At 48.6% G+C, this 16,281-nt stretch overlaps 1 long non-coding RNA gene across 1 annotated transcript in view; it reads left to right on the plus strand.

Annotated features, from left to right (window-relative positions):
- Positions 1-1,191: 1,191 nt before the first annotated feature.
- LOC134969202 (uncharacterized) overlaps positions 1,192-16,281 on the plus strand; it is a 59,686-nt gene continuing 44,596 nt past the window's right edge. The window contains exon 1 of the long non-coding RNA XR_010189431.1: positions 1,192-1,299. This is a non-coding gene — a long non-coding RNA (uncharacterized LOC134969202). The remainder of the gene's footprint in view (positions 1,300-16,281) is intronic.

Genomic DNA, 16,281 nt, shown 5'->3' on the forward strand with positions numbered 1-16,281 from the left:
GAGTTAATTCCCTCACTATGGGATATAACAGTGTAGAGACTAGATACATCAGCTGTTACTAGCCATGCTCCACTGGGAATACTACTAAGAGAGTTCAATTTGTTCAATAACATTGTGGTATCAAGTAAAAAATTGGAGTGTCTCTGGACTAATGGTTGTAATATAGAGTCCAAATAGATGGAGGTAGGCTGTAATAGCGAGCCTCTGGCCGATACTATGGGGCGCCCGGGCGGAGGTAACAAACCCTTATGAATCTTAGGGAGCGTGTATAGAAGCGGCATCACTGTGTACTTAGGGAGTAGGATATCGAAGACTGAATCGTCAATCAATTTTCAGTCTTTTGCCAAGGTAAGTACCTCACGTAGTTCATGAGAGAATTGTATAGTCGGGTCACAACTCAGTCTCTGGTAAACCATACAGTCACCCAGTTGGTGGTTAATTTCATTGGTATAGTCTTGTAGGTCTTGTAAGACTATACCGCCCCCTTTGTCTGCTGGGCGAACCACCAATTGGTGATTCTGTGATAAGGACTTAATAGCCTCCTGTTCAAGAAGGGTTAAATTGGGATATACAGGTTTCCTAGTTGTAGATGCAGATGTAACTCCTTGATCCAGTAACCTCACAAAGGTTTTAATGGAAGCATTGTTCGATGATCAAAACTTGATTTAGGTTATAACCGCTTCAATTGCACTGGTATCATAGGTTTATCCAGCTGTTCCAAAGTGGCATCTTTTTTATTGAAAAATTCTTTTAATTTTAATTGCCTATGTAAGCAGGATTTTTCAACTTGCCATCTAAAGTCATCGAATTTCGTTGTCGGTATAAATGATAGTCCCTTAGATAATAAGCTTGTTTCACTTGCACTTAATTCATAAGAGGATAGGTTAAAAATTATTTCCTCCTGGATTGCATTGGTGGTTGTGTGCTCTGGTTTATTTCGTTTGTTCTGGCCCCCTCTCCTATTGAATCTCCTAGGTCTACTCTGACCATTTTTCTGGTAGCCACTGCTAAAGGGATGACCTCCTTGTTTTTATTCCTTTTATTAGTTTTAACTTTATCAATCTCACTGGCTGAGTTATTTAACCCTTACGTATGACGCATTTAGATGCGCTGACGTTCGGTATTTGGATTAATCCAAGATGTTTGTGCTTTTGTTTAGATGTTGCCATGCCAACTGATGTGAGACGTGCAAGTGCGCGCTGACGTCATGTTCCCGCTCCAGTGACTGGGACGGACTCCCCCGCTGGAGAACGCAGCCAATCCGTGCATGTCCACACGTATTCGGGGGGGGGGTATAAGGTAAGCTTGTTTTGTGTATTGTTTGTATTCTTGACAAAAATCATGTGGGGATTGAAACGTTGAATTCAGTGACCCTGGTGTCCGCAAGTTTTATTCTTTGATGAAAAACGTCTTTGAGTGCCGCACTATTGCCATCCTCTATTCATTCCCTGTGAGGGCACCAAGACTGGCTACAGCATTTAGGTGCAGTGCCGGGTTTTATGTGTTCTATATTCGTTCCATTGCTGAACTGGACTAAGGCACCCCCAACTTTTGACCCTAAACGGAATACTTGTCTGTGGACTGTTACTGTTTTTAGGAGCAGTTGTGATTTGCACTTTATGATTGCTGCTATTTAACAAGACACTTTATCTGCATTTGCACTTTTTTTTTTTGGAGAGAGATATTTATTGATTTTTAACGTTTAACAATATGTTTGCAAAACAGAAGATACATATATCAAATATTAGCACATATCGTGCTTAGTAACAGAGTAACAAAAACAGTGTATCTGCATAAAAATGGGAGAGATAATGAAACAGATCAACCAAGTAGGCATGCCTGAGCATACAGAGCCACGAGAAGGTGGGCATAAACAAAAAAACAAAAAAAAGAACACCAGTTAAGGGCAAAGGAGTACCTCTCGGTGAGACAATATGTAATACGAGATAGAGACGAAAGTTAAGTTAGCAGAGGGAGAAAGAGAGAGAAAGAGGAGGGGAAAGAAAGAAGGGGGGTGGGGTGGAATAGGGAAATAGCCGGACGGTCCAAAAAGCCGGAGCTATGCATCAGGGTAATACACAATGAATTTAAGCCTAGAGCATGTGAACCCTTAAACATAAGTCGAAGAATATTATATGGTAGCCAACGGAGGTTCAGCACCGAAATATGTCGTCCATGGAGACCACGTTGCAAGTGGGCTGGGGTGTCATGAAGTATCGCAGTGGTACGTTCTAGTCTAAATGTTTGCCATATAGCGTTTATGGTAGCAGGAACAGTAGGGGGTGATATAGATTTCCAGTTAGCTGCAATTTGGCATTTAGCCGTATTCAGAATATGCTTAACTAATTTCTGTTGTTGGCGGGGAATGTGAGGAACTGGACGAGAAAGCAGAGTGAAGAAGGGTGATGTCGGAACCGATAGGCCCAAAATGTAAAAATTTAGTTTATGGATTTTAGTCCAGTATCCCGTAATCTGCGGGCAATTCCACCAAATGTGCAGCAGGGTTCCGCGTTGGCCACATAGTCGCCAACATCTATCTGAGCAGGAGGGGTAGATTGTATGGAGACGCGTAGGTACCAAGTACCAGCGATAGTATAATTTAAAGAATTAAAGAGTTTTCTTTAATTCGAACTGAGATGGAGCTCGTGGAGATTCCCTGTTTGACAACAGACCACTCCTCAGGCGTCATAGTCTCACCCACCTCCCGTTCCCAGGCTATCTCATGCGGCTCCTTTTGGGGCAAATTATGGGCAAGCAAAATTTGGTATATAGTCGAAAGCAATCCCTTGATTGAACGGCACGTGCAGCACAAAGATTCAAAGCTCGATTTACCTCCCATGGAGGCTGGTCTGGGGATAGAGGCATAGAAGTGGCGTATCTGTAAGAATTGATAGAAGGCTGAGTGTGGGAGGGAGAAACGGGATTGTAGATCAGCAAATGTAGGGAACGAATGGAGGGGAACAATGTCCAAAAGGAACAGCATGTCGTTATTGATCCACGAATCAAACGCTGAATGGTTCTCCCCCGGCGGGAAGCTAGGATTATTCCACAGAGGGGTGAGAAGGGGATGGAAGGAACGTAGCTGGTAGAGCCGGGAACAAAGGTCCCAAATGGAAAGAGTAAAGTGAACAGTGGGCAACAAAGAGGAAGCAGGAGGGCGATGTTTCGGCTGGCACCATAGAAAGCTATAAGGAGAGTACTTTTTAAGTGAGGCTGCCTCCAGATGCGTCCAGACTCTATGACCAGGATTAGCGTGCCATAGGCTACACGCAGTTAAGTGAGCAGCTCTATAATAGTTAAGGAGATCAGGAACTCCCAGACCTCCCTCCAGGCGGTGCTTTTGAAGAATTCGCATCTTCACCCTGGGTTTCCTCCCCGCCCAGATAAATCTAGTGAGATCAGCCTGAAGGTTTTTAAGAACTTTAGTAGGGACATGGATGGGGGAGAGTTTGCCACAGATACAGCAGACGGGGTAGTAAGGTCATCTTAACAGCCGTCATTCGCCCAAACAAGGACATGATATACATATTCCAGTTGGTCATGTCATGTTTAATAGAGGATAATAACCTGGGAAAGTTGGCCGCATAGAGACCAGAATAGGATTTCGTTAAGTAGATACCCAGGTATTTGAGCTTATCAGCTTGCCAAGTACATGGGAAGGAAGCCTGGAGAAGTCGGAGGTCCGGGTCCGCGACATGCAGGGCCAAGATTTCGGTTTTGTCCGAATTAATGTTATAATTCGAAAAATGGCTGTACGTAGATATCTCCTCTAGCAAGTGCGGAAGGGAGGCGTGAGGGTCCGTAAGGGTAAGAATAACGTCGTCGGCATGCAGTGCGATTTTGTGATTCTGATTTCCCGACACGATACCAGAGATATTACGATTTAGTCTAATTCTAGCCACCAGCGGCTCCATAATGAGGGCAAACAGCAGTGGGGAGAGGGGACAACCCTGTCGGGTGCCATTGCGCATGGGGAGGGGGTCGGAGGATAAGCCGTTAATTAGAATGGAGGCTGAGGGGTTGTGATAAAGCGAAGTGACACCTTTATAAAAGGCCCCATGCAGGCCCATATTGAGAAGTGTCTGTTGTAAAAAAGGCCAGGCCACCCTATCAAAGGCCTTCTCTGCGTCAAGGGCCACCACCAGTGTCGAAAGAAACTTATCTTGTGCCAGGTGGATGGGGTCAATGAGGCATCTGGTGTTATCCTCAGCTTGTCTACATGGGATAAAGCCGACCTGGTCGGGGTGGACGAGGGAGGGCAGAAATGGGGAAAGCCTGTTAGCCAAAATTTTTGCATAGAGCTTCAGGTCGACATTTAGAAGTGAGATAGGGATCCTTTAGAGATGAAGAACTATCGGCCTATCAGGCTTAGGAATGAGGATAAGGTTGGCTCTGGTGGTAGCCTCATCAAATGATCCCCCGTCTAAGACTGAGTTAAATAGAGATTGAATCATGGGGTTAAAATTTTTTTATAGTACATGGCGGTAAAACCATCAGGGCCAGGGGCTGCAGAGCGGCGTACCTGTTTAATGGCTGCCGAGATTTCTTCTATAGAGATGGGGGTGTTAAGCTTCGACACGTCCGTTTCAGAAAGCTTAGGGAGATTACAAGAGGATAGGTAGTCCTGAAGTTCTATGACATGGTGGGAGTCAGAGTCCGTGGAAGATTGTACAAAGATGTGTAATAGTCCCGAAATTGAGAGGCCATACGCGTCGGGTCGAACGTAGTGGAACCGTCAGCGCATCGTAGAGAGACAATGCGGTTTTGGGTGCGCTTCGCTCGGAGTTTCTGGGCCAGCAGGGTATCAGCCTTATCAGACTTCTCATAGAATCTCTGACGCGCCCACAAGAGTGCCTTGACTGCCTTTTTAGTCAGAATTTGAGACAATTGGCCCTTAACTGCTAGAAGTTTGGAATACGTTTTCTTTCTGGGGCGGCGTTGATGCAAAAGGGTCAGGGCAACAAGTTCCGATTCAAGGTCTCAGATACGTAGCGCCTCAGTTTTTCTCTGGGCAGCCGAGAGGCTTATAAGGTAGCCGCGAATGGTGGCTTTGTGTGCTTCCCATAGCAAGGAGGGAGTGATGTCTGGAGTTGCATTATCTGCGTAAAATTTTGTCAGTGCAGTGGTAATATCAGCAACATTACATTTCTTAAGGAGAAGGGATTCATTTAAGCGCCAGGATCGGATAGGGGGGAGTGAAGGGGGAGTCGAAATCTCCAACAAGACAGCTGAGTGGTTTGACCAGGAGATGGGGAGTGTCTGAGCACTGAGGAGCTGTCGTGTCGTGTCACGGTCTACAAACACATAGTCAATACGCGTATAGAGATCATGAGGTGGGGAGTAGTGAGTAAATCCCTTCGCTGAGGGATACAAAGTTCTCCAGCCATCGTACAGATTATAGAGCGACAGATGTGATTGTAGACGTTTAGCTAGTTTGGTGGTAGAAACAGCAGTAGCACCAGGATGGGACCTGTCCAGAAGGGGATCCATAGTAACATTACAGTCTCCACCAATTATAGTCATGCCCGTCGGGAGCGGCTACAAACAAGGCCGTAAAAAGTGAACCCTGCTGTGCATTAGGGGCATACATTGAAGCCAGAACGAGAGGAACCTGGTTATAGGAACAGGAGAGGATAATGTAGCGGCCCTGGGGATCCGATATAGTATCGTGAACAACTATGGGGAGGCCACAACGAATCATGATAGCAGTGCCTCTACGCTTGGCAGGCATGCTAGAGTAGTAGACGTGTGGAAATTGTTTACAGGACATAGAGGGATGAGGGGATTTAAAATGAGTCTCCTGGATCAAAACAATATCGGATTTCCGTCTATTAAATTATTGGATGGCCATGGCTCGCTTAGTGGGAGAATTAAGGCCGTTAGCATTAACCGATAAAACGTTCAACGTCATGGTGGGAAGGGGTGCGGGTGATGCAGAGTGGAAGGCAGGGAGGGACCGGTCCGGCTACGGGATGAAAATGAGAAGAAAAGAAAGGAAGGAGTGAAAAGGGAGAAGAATCCGTATAAACATACAGAAAGGAGAAACCCTTTCCTGTAAAAGGGCCGGGTTTAACAAGAAAAATAAGAATTTACTCACCGGTAATTCTATTTCTCGTAGTCCGTAGTGGATGCTGGGAACTCCGTAAGGACCATGGGGAATAGCGGGCTCCGAAGGAGGCTGGGCACTCTAGAAAGATTTAGGACTACCTGGTGTGCACTGGCTCCTCCCACTATGACCCTCCTCCAAGCCTCAGTTAGGACACCGTGCCCGGACGAGCAGACATAATAAGGAAGGATTTAGAATCCCGGGTAAGACTCTTACCAGCCACACCAATCACACCATACAACTCGTGATACTATATCCAGTTTGACAGTATGAAAAACAACTGAGCCTCTCAACAGATGGCTCAACAATAACCCTTTAGTTAACAATAACTATTTACAAGTATTGCAGACAATCCGCACTTGGGATGGGCGCCCAGCATCCACTACGGACTACGAGAAATAGAATTACCGGTGAGTAAATTCTTATTTTCTCTAACGTCCTAGTGGATGCTGGGAACTCCGTAAGGACCATGGGGATTATACCAAAGCTCCCAAACAGGCGGGAGAGTGCGGATGACTCTGTAGCACCGAATGAGAGAACTCCAGGTCCTCCTCAGCCAGGGTATCAAATTTGTAGAATTTTGCAAATGTGTTTGCCCCTGACCAAGTAGCTGCTCGGCAAAGTTGTAAAGCCGAGACGCCTCGGGCAGCCGCCCAAGATGAGCCCACCTTCCTTGTGGAATGGGCATTTACAGATTTTGGCTGTGGCATGCCTGCCACAGAATGTGCAAGCTGAATTGTACTACAAATCCAGCGAGCAATAGACTGATTAGAAGCAGGAGCACCCAGCTTGTTGGGTGCATACAGGATAAACAGCGAGTCAGATTTTCTGATTCCAGCCGTGCTGGAAACATATATTTTCAGGGCCCTGACAACGTCTAGCAACTTGGAGTCCTCCAAATCCTTAGTAGCCGCAGGCACCACAATAGGCTGGTTCAGGTGAAACGCTGACACCACCTTAGGGAGAAACTGGGGACGAGTCCTCAATTCTGCCCTATCCATATGGAAAATCAGATAAGGGCTTTTACATGATAAAGCCGCCAATTCTGACACTCGCCTGGCTGAAGCCAAGGCCAATAACATGACCACTTTCCACGTGAGATATTTCAGATCCACGGTTTTTAGTGGCTCAAACCAATGTGATTTTAAGAAACTCAACATCACGTTGAGATCCCAAGGTGCCACAGGAGGCACAAATGGGGGCTGAATATGCAGCACTCCTTTCACAAATGTCTGAACTTCAGGTACTGAAGCTAGTTCTTTTTGAAAGAAATCGACAGAGCCGAGATCTGTACTTTAATGGAGCCTAGTTTTAGGCCCATATTCACTCCTGCTTGCAGGAAATGCAGAAATCGACCCAGTTGAAATTCCTCTGTTGGGGCCTTTTTGGCCTCGCACCATGCAACATATTTCCGCCATATGCGGTGATAATGCTTTGCCGTAACATCTTTCCTGGCCTTAATAAGCGTAGGAATGACTTCTTCCGGAATACCCTTTTCCTTTAGGATCCGGTGTTCAACCGCCATGCCGTCAAACGCAGCCGCGGTAAGTCTTGGAACAGACAGGGCCCCTGTTGTAGCAGGTCCTGTCTGAGCGGTAGAGGCCACGGGTCCTCTGAGAGCATCTCTTGAAGTTCCGGGTACCACGCTCGTCTTGGCCAATCCGGAACCACGAGAATGGTGTTTACTCCTCGCCTTCTTATTATTCTCAATACCTTTGGTATGAGAGGCAGAGGAGGGAACACATAAACCGACTGGTACACCCACGGTGTCACTAGAGCGTCCACAGCTATCGCCTGAGGGTCCCTTGACCTGGCGCAATATCTTTTTAACTTTTTGTTGAGGCAGGACGCCATCATGTCCACCTGTGGTTTTTCCCAACGGTTTACCAGCATCTGGAAGACTTCTGGATGAAGTCCCCACTCTCCCGGGTGGAGGTCGTGTCTGCTGAGGAAGTCTGCTTCCCAGTTGTCCACTCCCGGAATGAACACTGCTGACAGTGCTAGTACATGATTCTCCGCCCATCGGAGAATTCTTGTGGCTTCCGCCATCGCCATCCTGCTTCTTGTGCCGCCCTGTCGATTTACATGGGCGACTGCCGTGATGTTGTCTGACTGGATCAGCACCGGCTGGTGTAGGAGCAGGGATTTTGCTTGACTTAGGGCATTGTAGATGGCCCTTAGTTCCAGAATATTTATGTGAAGGGAAGTCTCCTGACTCGACCATAGTCCTTGGAAGTTTCTTCCCTGTGTGACTGCCCCCCCAGCCTCGAAGGCTGGCATCCGTGGTCACCAGGACCCAGTCCTGTATGCCGAACCTGCGGCCCTCTAGAAGATGGGCACTCTGCAGCCACCACAGTAGCGACACCCTGGTTCTTGGAGACAGGGTTATCAAGCGATGCATCTGAAGATGCGATCCGGACCACTGGTCCAACAGGTCCCACTGAAAGATTCTGGCATGGAACCTGCCGAAGGGAATTGCTTCGTAAGAAGCCACCATCTTTCCCAGGACCCGCGTGCAGCGATGCACTGATACCTGTTTTGGTTTCAGGAGGTCTCTGACTAGAGATGACAACTCCCTGGCTTTCTCCTCTGGGAGAAACACTTTTTTCTGGACTGTATCCAGAATCATACCCAGGAACAGTAGTCGTGTCGTCGGAACCAGCTGTGACTTTGGGATATTCAGAATCCAGCCGTGCTGGTGCAGCACCTCCTGAGATAGTGCTACTCCCACCAACAACTGTTCCTTGGACCTCGCTTTTATTAGGAGATCGTCCAAGTACGGGATAATTAAAACTCTCTTTTTTCGAAGGAGTATCATCATTTCCGCCATCACCTTGGTAAATACCCTCGGTGCCGTGGACAGTCCAAACGGCAGCGTCTGGAATTGGTAATGGCAATCCTGTACCACAAATCTGAGGTACTCCTGGTGAGGATGGTAAATGGGGACATGCAAGTAAGCATCCTTGATGTCCAGGGATACCATGTAATCCCCCTCGTCCAGGCTCGCAATAACCGCCCTGAGCGATTCCATCTTGAACTTGAATTTTTTTATGTATGTGTTCAAGGATTTCAAATTTAAAATGGGTCTCACCGAACCGTCCGGTTTCGGTACCACAAATAGTGTGGAATAGTAACCCCGGCCTTGTTGAAGTAGGGGTACCTTGATTATCACCTGCTGGGAATACAGCTTGTGAATTGCCGCTAGCACCGCCTCCCTGTCTGAGGGAGCAATCGGCAAGGCAGATTTTAGGAACCGGTGGGGTGGAGACGCCTCGAATTCCAGTTCGTACCCCTGAGATACTATTTGAAGGATCCAGGGATCCACCTGTGAGCGAGCCCACTGATCGCTGAAATTCTTGAGGCGGCCCCCCACTGTACCTGGCTCCGCCTGTGGAGCCCCACCGTCATGCGGCGGACTTGGAAGAAGAAGCGGGGGAGGACTTTTGCTCCTGGGAACCTGCTGTTTGTTGCAGTCCCCTACCTCTGCCTCTGGACAGAAAGGACCCGCCTTTTCCACGCCTGTTTTTCTGGGTCCGAAAGGACTGAACCTGATAAAACGGCGCCTTCTTAGGCTGTGAGGGGACATGGGGTAAAAATGCTGACTTCCCAGACGTTGCTGTGGAAACTAGGGCCCTCATTCCGAGTTGATCGGTCGCAAGGCGAATTTAGCAGAGTTACACACGCTAAGCCGCCGCCTACTGGGAGTGAATCTTAGCTTCTTAAAATTGCGACCGATGTATTCGCAATATTGCGATTACTAACTACTTAGCAGTTTCAGAGTAGCTCCAGACTTACTCTGCCTGTGCGATCAGTTCAGTGCTTGTCGTTCCTGGTTGACGTCACAAACACACCCAGCGTTCGCCCAGGCACTCCCACCGTTTCTCCGGCCACTCCTGCGTTTTTTCCGGAAACGGTAGCGTTTTCAGCCACACGCCCCTGAAACGCCGTGTTTCCGCCCAGTAACACCCATTTCCTGTCAATCACATTACGATCGCCGGAGCGAAGAAAAAGCCGTGAGTAAAAATACTTTCTTCATAGTAAAGTTACTTGGCGCAGTCGCAGTGCGAACATTGCGCATGCGTACTAAGCGGATTTTCACTGCGATGCGATGAAAAATACCGAGCGAACAACTCGGAATGAGGGCCTAGGTCCGAGAGACCATCCCCAAATAATTCCTCACCCTTATATGGTAACACTTCCATGTGCTTATTTGAATCTGCATCTCCTGTCCACTGGCGAGTCCATAAGCCTCTCCTAGCAGAAATGGACAATGCACTTACTTTAGTTGCCAATCGGCAGATTTCCCTTTGTGCATCTCTCATATATAAGACTGAGTCTTTTATATGGTCTATGGTTAACAGGATCGTGTCTCTGTCTAATGTGTCAATATTTTCTGACAGTTTATCTGACCACGCAGCGGCAGCACTGCACATCCAAGCTGACGCAATAGCTGGCCTAAGTATAATGCCTGTGTGTGTATATACAGACTTCAGGATCGCCTCCTGCTTTCTATCAGCAGGTTCCTTGAGGGCGGCCGTATCCGGAGACGGTAGTGCCACCTTTTTAGACAAACGTGTGAGCGCTTTATCCACTCTAGGGGGTGTTTCCCAACGTGACCTATCCTCTGGCGGGAAAGGGAACGCCATTAGTACCTTCTTAGGAATTACCAATTTTTTATCAGGGAAAGCCCACGCTTCTTCACACACTTCATTTAATTCATCTGATGGGGGAAAAACTACGGGTAGTTTTTTCTCTCCAAACATAATACCCTTTTTAGTGGTACCAGTAGTTATATCAGAAATGTTTAACACCTCTTTCATTGCCTCAATCATACAGTGAATGGCCTTAGTGGGCATCAGGTTTGACTCATCGTCGTCGACACTGCTGTCAGCATCCGTGTCGACATCTGGGTCTGCTTGAGGTAGCGGGCGTTTTAGAGCCCCTGACGACCCATGCGACGCCTGGGCAGGCACGAGCTGAGAAGTCGGCTGTCCCACATTTGGCATGTCGTCGATTTTCTTATATAAGGAGTCTATACGTGCACTCATTACTTTCCATAAGCCCATCCACTCAGGTGTCTGCCCCGCAGGGGGTGACATCCCTTCTAAAGGCATCTGCTCCGCCTCCACATCATTATCCTCATCAAACATGTCGACACAGCCGTACCGACACACCGCACACACACAAGGAATGCTCCGAATGAGGACAGGACCCACAAAAGCCCTTTGGGGGGACAGAGTGAGAGTATGCCAGCACACACCAGAGCGCTATATAATGCAGGGACTAACTAAGTTATGTCCCCTATAGCTGCTTTTTATATTATATATGTATTGCGCCCAAATTTAGTGCCCCCCCTCTCTGTTTTTACCCTGTTCTGAAGTGTAGACTGCAGGGGAGAGCCAGGGAGCTTCCTTCCAGCGGATCTGTGAAGGAGAAATGGCGCCAGTGTGTCTGAGGGAGATAGCTCCGCCCCTTTTCCGCGGCCTATTCTCCCGCTTTTTTCTGGATTCTGGCAGGGGAATTTACCACATATATAGCCTCTAGGGCTATATATTGTGGTATTTTTGCCAGCCAAGGTGTTTTTATTGCAGCTCAGGGCGCCCCCCCCCCAAGCGCCCTGCACCCTCAGTGACCGGAGTGTGAAGTGTGTATGAGGAGCAATGGCGCACAGCTGCAGTGCTGTGCGCTACCTTGGTGAAGACTGATGTCTTCTGCCGCCGATTTTCCGGACCTCTTCTTGCTTCTGGCTCTGTAAGGGGGACGGCGGCGCGGCTCCGGGACCGAACACCAAGGACTGGGCCTGCGGTCGATCCCTCTGGAGCTAATGGTGTCCAGTAGCCTAAGAAGCCCAATCCGGCTGCAAGCAGGCGAGTTCGCTTCTTCTCCCCTTAGTCCCTCGCTGCAGTGAGCCTGTTGCCAGCAGGTCTCACTGAAAATAAAAAACCTAAAATTATACTTTCTATCTAAGGGCTCAGGAGAGCCCCTAGTGTGCATCCAACCTCGGCCGTGCACGAAATCTAACTGAGGCTTGGAGGAGGGTCATAGTAGGAGGAGCCAGTGCACACCAGGTAGTCCTAAATCTTTCTAGAGTGCCCAGCCTCCTTCGGAGCCCGCTATTCCCCATGGTCCTTACGGAGTTCCCAGCATCCACTAGGACGTTAGAGAAAGGATAAGCGCCGTCCGGGCGCATCCTTCGGTGGGGGGTTTGGGCTAGTAGCAGAAGAGCAAATAAAGTGAGGAGAAACATAGAGAAAAAGGGGAATAAGGGAAGCGACCATGCGACAGGGGGATAGTGGAGGCTGACAATTGCATTATAAAACGAAAATGTGAACATTGCGAGCAGCATGAGCATAGGAAGAGGGCGGGAGAAAACATTCAATAATATCAGAGATTGATCAAATATAAACATTGCTGGAACAATACGAACAGGAACAGAAAAACACAGTACTAATCCGCCAACATCTATGCTTTGAGTTATTAAAACAGTAAGGCGGGAACAACCCCATAGTGGGGAGCTCCTAGTAGTAACGTAGAGTGCGTACAGCACAACAGTATCAGTGATTGAGTAAAGACACAACCATCAGGCATAAAAAAAAAAACCTGGGGAACAAACGTGAAAACACGACATATCGATAAAAAGAAAAAAAAAAACCAGTGGAAATCACATTAGCGAAGGCTGTGTTATGAAATACCGGGGAATGTTCAAGTGGAAGACCAATCTGGAGCTGGAGCCCTGGGGCGACAGCTGGTTCCGGATCGATTCATGTAGATTCTCAAAGATGCCAAGAGTTTTAAGCAAGTCCACTCCTTGTGTAGGGGTCCTGATAGCAAACATCGTACCATTCCGAGTAACTTGCAAGTGGAAGGGGAAGCCCCACTTATATTTGATGGAATGGGCTCGGAGCGCCTTGGTTATATCGGCGAGGTCTCTGTGCTTTTTAAGGGTGGAAGGGGCCAGGTCTTGAAAAAGCTGCAATTGGGAGCCGGCAAAAGAAACCAACGGTGTCCCTCTAGCCGACAGCATGATTCGTTCTTTGGTAGAGTAGTAATGGAAACGTATAATAACGTCACGTGGCGGTTGGTTTGGAGGCGGTTTAGGACGGAGGGCCCTATGGGCACGGTCCAAATAAAGGAAGGCCCCAGAGACATCCGGGACCAGCTGTTGAAAGAGATTCCCTAAGTAGTCGGGAAGAGACTCAGATGACACTCTCAGGAATGTTACGGATTCGGATATTGTTCCGGCGATTGCGATTATCAATATCCTCCAAGTGGTCTCTGTACGCTTCCATATCAGCCCGAATGTCCGAGATTTCTTGTTCAACCACCGTCTGAAAGTGGCAAACTTCATCGATCTTGCGTTCCAACGAATCAGTACCAGGTCCCAGTTCAGTTCTAAATTCAGTTAAGACCGCCCTCATCTCTGACTGAATCGTTTTCGTGACAATGGCCACAATATCTTGAGTAGAAAGTGGAGCAGGGGAGGTGACGGGGTCGATAGAATCAGATGACTGCTCAGCTTAGAGTGAGGTCCGAGCTGAGGAACCGGCTTTCTCCCAAGCACGTAGGATACTAGGTTTAGGCGCCTGGGAGTTCTTGCGGTTTTTCTGAGACATTATTGGTACAGAGTCCTGGAGCAGTATGGTAGTATAATGCAATATAGGCGACAAGAACCCCTGTCACAAAATGGTCGCTGTAATTAGGGTGCCATGAGCCCCATGTGGCTCATCGAGTGTCTAAAGAAGCGTAGGAGATGCGTGAATAGCACCGCAGCAGTGAGTGCAGAAGAGTATGGAGCCCTGTATGAGGAGAGCGTAGCCCCCAGATCCTCCATGGTATGGAGCGTAGGAGGGGGGGCCGCGTCAGGCCCGAGATCCCGGGCCGCCAAATCGACCAGGCCGCAACCCGTAGGGGCTGAGCACGCCGTCCACGGCAAACAGCGGCCAGCCTCGGGGGTCACAGGCGAGGCAGGGGGGGGGGAGCCCGGGGCCCGAGACTGTAGGTAGCAGATGCCGGGTAGGAGAGAGTCCGCCCGTGCCCTCCTCAATATGGCCGCCGTGCTGAGTTTCCGGGGTGCAGGCCGAGCCGCAAAACAGATAATAGAACAGGCTGGCTGGGTGGGGAGGATCCCCGCGGGAGATAGCAGCCAGCCCCGAGGGTCACAAGTGAGGTAGGAGAGAGTCTGGGGCCCACGGCAGCTGGCGGCAGGTGCGGCACCAGGAGGGAGGTCGACTGTGCCTCCTCCAATATGGCCGACGCGCAGCGTCTCCGGCGGGCCAGCCGAGCAGCAGAGCGGGCAGGTGCGGCAAGAAGGGCTGTAACAAGGCCGTCAGCAGCGGCTAAGGCTCCAGCGGGGGAGCGGGCGGCCGCCCGGCAGGTCCGTATCCCGGGGCGCCAGCGGCGGGTGGATGCAGAAATTGAGGCCCCGGAACACAGAGGCTGGGTAGGCCGCAGTCTGCAGGAGCTCCAAGGCCGCTCCCCGACTCCGCAGCGCTCACCCAGACAGCGTCAGAGGGGATATTGGGGCTCAAGGCAGCAGTGGGAGTCCAAAGAGAGCAAAGGTAGGGATTTAAAGGGCAGAGCTGCAGGAGCTCTCCTCAGACACGTCCAGTCTCCTCAGCAGCTAAGCCACGTCCCCCGCATTTGCACTTTTTTCTAAACTGTTGCACATAAATCTTCTTGCACATTGTAAATTTGCATGGATTAATAAGCTTGGTGGCTAATATGGCAGAATCAGCAGAAGCAATTGATGATCATTTTAATCCGCTACTTGTACCACTGCATGACATTTTTAGCTACTCTGAGTCTGACACAGACGGTATTCTGCATTGTGAACATATGGTCGATCAAATTGAATCTCTATCTAATGACATCATTTACCGTGACCACCTCAATCTTAAAAAGCATGACATTGATTTTCATCTACATGGGGTCTCGTTGAGCGATTATTATCGTGCTAAGCAAATCTCCAGGGGTTTCAGAGTCCGCAATTGCCCGACTATTGGTCGTTTCGACCCCAATTTTTGTAAAAAATGGGTTAACATCCTTAATAAGTGCTCTTTTGACCTGATGCTGTTGGTCATCGAGCAATCTAAGAAAGAGTATCTTAACACCAAGAGCAAAATGAATGAATTTGAGTTAAAGCACTTATCTTGCCTTCAGACAGATACTGAGACTGATTGGCTTATTAAGCTAGGCAATCAACATACTATCTACAAGAGAGACGTACTGAAGTTCAAACGGGAGAAACTACAGAAAATAAGATTTTACTCACCGGTAAATCTATTTCTCGTAGTCCGTAGTGGATGCTGGGAACTCCGTAAGGACCATGGGGAATAGACGGGCTCCGCAGGAGACTGGGCACTCTAAAAGAAAGATTAGGTACTATCTGGTGTGCACTGGCTCCTCCCACTATGACCCTCCTCCAGACCTCAGTTAGGATACTGTGCCCGGAAGAGCTGACACAATAAGGAAGGATTTTGAATCCCGGGTAAGACTCATACCAGCCACACCAATCATACCGTATAACTCGTGATACTATACCCAGTTAACAGTATGAAACATAACTGAGCCTCTCAACAGATGGCTCAACAATAACCCTTAGTTAGGCAATAACTACATACAAGTATTGCAGACAATCCGCACTTGGGATGGGCGCCCAGCATCCACTACGGACTACGAGAAATAGATTTACCGGTGAGTAAAATCTTATTTTCTCTGACGTCCTAGTGGATGCTGGGAACTCCGTAAGGACCATGGGGATTATACCAAAGCTCCCAAACGGGCGGGAGAGTGCGGATGACTCTGCAGCACCGAATGAGAGAACTCAAGGTCCTCCTCAGCCAGGGTATCAAATTTGTAGAATTTAGCAAACGTGTTTGCCCCTGACCAAGTTGCAGCTCGGCAAAGTTGTAAAGCCGAGACCCCTCAGGCAGCCGACCAAGATGAGCCCACTTTCCTCGTGGAATGGGCTTTTACTGATTTAGGATGCAGCAATCCAGCCGCATAATGCTCCAGCTGAATTGTGCTACAAATTCAGCGAGCAATAGTCTGCTTAGAAGCAGGAGCACCTATTTTGTTGGGTGCCTACAGGATAAAAAGCGAGTCAGTTTTCCTGACTCCAGCCGTCCTGGAAATATAAATTTTTAAGGCCCTGACTACGTCCAGTAACTTGGAAT

This window comes from Pseudophryne corroboree, chromosome 11 (assembly GCF_028390025.1).
Source record: "Pseudophryne corroboree isolate aPseCor3 chromosome 11, aPseCor3.hap2, whole genome shotgun sequence".
Lineage (NCBI taxonomy): Eukaryota > Metazoa > Chordata > Amphibia > Anura > Myobatrachidae > Pseudophryne > Pseudophryne corroboree.